General features: G+C 35.7%; 1 long non-coding RNA gene across 1 annotated transcript; it reads left to right on the plus strand.

The window, feature by feature from the left end:
* Positions 1-474: 474 nt before the first annotated feature.
* LOC112618308 lies at positions 475-2,607 on the plus strand. The gene is made up of 2 exons (XR_003118067.1): positions 475-525; positions 2,210-2,607. It is a non-coding gene; the product is annotated as an uncharacterized LOC112618308 (long non-coding RNA).
* Positions 2,608-4,926: the final 2,319 nt, after the last annotated feature.

A 4,926-nucleotide genomic window follows, 5' to 3' on the forward strand; every position in this document is an offset into this window, starting at 1 on the left:
ATGTTCACTACACTTTCAATATTCTTTTTTTCTTCCCTTCACATATTCTTTGCTGATCTACTAGATCACCATGTTCTATCAGCATAGCTTTGTTTGTATGTTTCCTTTCCTTCCAATGCTCACTTCCTCCTTCTACAAATATTGACATGCTACTCATCCAACAAAAATACAATGCTTTCTGCTACCATTTCCCTGCCAAGTCCAAAGTGACATTTTCCTACTACAAACTCTCACACTTATTATTTTATAACTTCTGTAATAATTATGTATGTCTTATCTCTTTTAGCACAATATAAGTTCCTTGAGTATAATGTATGACTGATTCATCTTTATATTGTCTGATTACTTTATATATACCAGGCATGCTATAAATACCTGACTGATCTTACAGTGAGGAGAATACAGAATGGAATGGATATAAGAGCAATTCCCATTAAAGACTACCTGTGGATATTAATCATCTTCCAAACAAAAGATGCTGAGTTCTCTAAATTGCTTCACGTGAGATGTAACACAAAACCACATGTGAGTATAACCTAAAAGAATTGTGTAATCCAAATAATACCATGCATAAAAAAACTTGTAGAATTAATCACCTCCCTCAGTTTCTGTAGTATTCCTTAATGGTACTGTGTGCCAAATATTTCTGGCTTTATTCCATCTATCTTCCAGGCACACACACAATTTGGGATTGTGTGGAGTTATGTGACTTGTTTGATGAGTGTGAGTGAGAGTGACATCTGCCAATTCAAAACCATAGAATTTAATGGCCTAATGAGATTTTAAGAGACCTTCTTGTACTTGGGCATGGTAACTTACTGCATTTGAGATGATGCCACCCCACATTCTGGGTCCCTGGCACACTATGATGAAGAGAGTTTTTGCTAACCTAAAATGGACATTTAGCATGAACAAGAAATAAAACCATGGATTGTAAGTCACTGAGAATCAAAGTTATTTGTTAAAATAGTGTAAGCCTACTTATTCTAACTGATAATACATTTATTTTCTTTACCATCCAGGAATCCTGGAGATGTTTAATAACACAGTATGCTTATGATTTTTAATTTCTCACTGTTCTTTGCTTCACATTTCCCATCACCAACTGTTTAGGACATCAGCCATAATTTATGCATGTGCAAAAGGAAGTTAGAATTATTGATGGGAAAAATTAGCTGTTATGAATTGCATATGAAGAAAGATGTATTCAATAAAAATATAGGGGTATAATAGAATAAATTCCTTTAGAAAATAAGTAAAGGAATAAAATTTAAGTGTAGAATGTCATTAATATTATACTACTCTCAAATTCCTGTGGACTTTTGTTGTTTATTTTGAGAATTATCTATAAAAGGAACACAAGATGATGATTGCAACTGATAAAAAGTGTGGGTTTTAGGCTATGATTATAAAGGTAACTTTTTCTATGGTAAAAATCTGAATATTTATTAGATGAGCATGTTCATAGAGAAAATTTATATTAATATACAAATACATTATTATGCTTTTTAGAATGTTACATTTGTCATATGTTACCCAAAATTTTAATGAATTATTTTTCTTTTATAGAAGATCAAAAGTTTAGAGATAAGTTACTTGCCGTAGGACACAATTGCAAGCAGTAAAAGTTTAAAAAATAATATGGTCTGCCCACTTAGTCTTGGAGTAACTAATTTAACCATGTGATGGCCAAGAAGCAATTTTAGCATAACAAGCGTTTTCTATAGAAGATTAGAGTAGGAATTCTATCCTAGAGGATTCTTAATTATGATGAATTAAAAATTCTTAAAGATGATATTATTTTAGCTCACTATGATGTTTGAGGTGTTAGGAAACTTCTTTATGTGTCTAAGAAGGAGCATATATGACAATGGTAAAGCATGGAGAGGACAGTAAACAAGGGAGCCATCACAGTCTTATGGGAGCCAAGAGGAAGGATAGAGTGAGGTCTTATCTTGGAACATGCAAGGGCAAGAGTGGTTGAGGCAAAAGAGTGAAAGTTTTCATAACTATGGTTATTTTCTAGACATACAGGGCTCAAGATAAAGTTTATCATCATCAATCCCAAATCCAAGTTTCAGTTAGGACACAGAAATCACTCTAAGTATTTTTTAACAAAGAGAGATTTCACATAGGGGATTAATTGCTTACAAAATCTTTGAAAGAACTAAAGATGCAAAAGTCAGAGGTAACTTCTGCTAGCTTTCAGGTTCACCACTACAGGAATAGTGTGGAAAACCAGGTGGTAACCAGGGCCTGCCTACCAGCACAAGGAACTCCAGAAAACTATTCTTGATGATCACAGCAAAACCTCTACAGAAATTTCACATCTGCTGAAGCACATGGCATTTGCCTAGCACTGCCAAAGGAAAAAATAATGTATTCGTGTCTCTCTTCCACCTTCAAAATCATGCTCCAGTGCACCTTGTTGTTAGAACATAAATTGTATTCTATTCCATAGAGTCAAGAGAATCTAGAGAATGTGGTTTCTAAATTCCCAGCTCCTTCAAAACAGAAGAAACCTTAGAAGGGTTTTGTTGCTTGCAAAATGAAATTAAACCTGCACACCTATTTCTGTTCTCTTAATAAAGACTTTGAAGAGATTAATTCATTATACCTGCAATGTTTCTCACATTTTCTTAGACTATCTCAAATCATTCATACCTGTGTTTCTCCCTTGCTTTTCAGTTGCCCTGCTCCTAAATACCTTCACTCTCATCCACTGTTTTTTTTTTCCTCTTTGTCCTACTCCCTTCCCTCCATTCCTTTATGTTACTCAACTTAAAAACGAAAAGCAAACAAATAAACAACAACAACAAAAAAGACATTGAGCAAGCTTTGGATTTCCCACTGGATGTAAGATTCAGGCTTTTAAGCAATTGTATGTAAATTTCCTAAGCCCACTCAATGTGTGTGTCTTTTAAGTTCTTAGGTGTTTATGAGATCCTGGTCACTATGTATAGAGTAATATGTTCTCTAATCAAAATTGACCTTTTGTATGGGACCTAGTTCCTTTCTTTTGTTTACTCACAACAGCACTCCTGAAAGTCACTATCAGCGCAAAATGTTTGGCCTGACTGAGTAAGGGATACGTAACAGCATCATATGGCAAAGGTAGATTAGATATTCAACACTTCTTTTTATTTGGCCACCCATACCACTGAGAACTTCTTTCTCTTGTCCTTCTCTTCCCCTGTTTTTGCCTTCCTTTTTTTCCAACTCCTAATCACTCTTTGTTTCTTATGCAGAATGTAAGTTTCATGATCTCCTTTTATACTACAGCAGGTGCAAGGAGATAAGGAGCATCTCACTTTCCCTTCCCAAGGAGACCTATGAAGTATTTTATTAAATGAAAAATCATCTACTCTAAAGAGCAGTTATGTCATTCCCATAGGGACAGAAGTAGTGGCCAATATGGTTCTTCTAAACAGAGCAATTTATTTCATACTATGCTATTCAAAGAAATACCAGTGCTTTCATTCTCAGTTCTTAACCTCATAAAAGGGTGAACTGTATAATTAGTACAGAAGCAAACTGAAAACCAGAATGCACAGAGAAACAGACTATTGTTATTACTAGTTTGATAATCTGACATAGAACCCAGAGCAACACAGGCTTCCTCAGTGAAGGTTTCAGTGATGTTTGAATGAGTAGAGGAATTGCAATCCTCCCTTCCTGAGCCATGTTTGAATTATTTCTATGGAGAAATGGTGGGTGTAGTGGATAAGGGTGCGGAGCCTGGACTCAGCCTGCCTGAATTCGAATCTTGTCACTGTACTTAATTATGATGCAATCTAGAAAATCTGGATCTAGGACAACTTCGCTAACATTTCTAAGACTCTGTCTCATGGATAAGAGATGAAATACAGACAAAAACTTCCCTCATAGCCGTTGAAAGGATTAAATAAGGTGATATGTGTAAAGCATTCAACAACACACACACAGATGTGTGCATTAATGCACACATACTCTTATAAAACCCAAGTTACCAAAACAAAAAACCTCATTGTCATTCCAGGCTCCTTTCTCCACTCAGCCTCCATATCCAATTGTTCACAGCATTTAGCCAATTACACCTTTTAAATATCTTCCAAATCTTTTTCCTTCCTACTTTAGTTTAAACCCTCAAAAACATCTCCTGCCTATACTGTGGCAATCACATCTTAACTCATTGTTATTATTATGGTTGTGTCATAACCCTACCCACCCCACATTACCATTGATTACTCACACCACAGCCAGTGTTCTTACTGTACAGAAAATGTGACATCTAACTCCAATTTAAATGCCTTCACTGTTTCTGAAATTCCTACAGAGTAAACTTTAATCTTTATATTTTAGTAAATATGAACCTTATCATCCAAATTTGCCAACATCTACAACAGTGAGTATCAAACTCCAGAGTGTATCAGACTTTCCAGGAATATTGCAAAAAATGCTAATTTTAGATCCTTACTCCATGAACAGCCTCATACAGTAGGTCTCAGTTAAGACCGTCAGTCTGAATTTTATCAGTTAATCCAGGAAACTCTGAAGCAAGATTCCTGTGGTCATCCTATGAGACCTGTGGCTTCACTATGTAGTCACATAGCCACCCATTTCTTCACTACACCCACTTTCTGTCCACCCTACACAACCAGTGGATCTTCACATACAAAATAGTTTAAATGCCTTCATGCCTCTACTACTTGGAAAGTACATACATACTTGGGAAGTACAACCCCATATTTCTACTTCTTGGAAAGTCCCCCCACCCTTTCTGTCTAGCTAATTCTCATTCATCTTTCAGCATTTCATTCAAGGTCACTTCTGTGTGAGTATATCCCTAGTCCTCTCATGGGGCTGTTAGTTATATCTTCTCCTGCATTTCAGTAAGCTCTTGTACTAACCTCTGCTTGTACTTGTTGCATTGGGTTACAAGTGAAT

Source organism: Theropithecus gelada, chromosome 1, assembly GCF_003255815.1.
Source record: "Theropithecus gelada isolate Dixy chromosome 1, Tgel_1.0, whole genome shotgun sequence".
Lineage (NCBI taxonomy): Eukaryota > Metazoa > Chordata > Mammalia > Primates > Cercopithecidae > Theropithecus > Theropithecus gelada.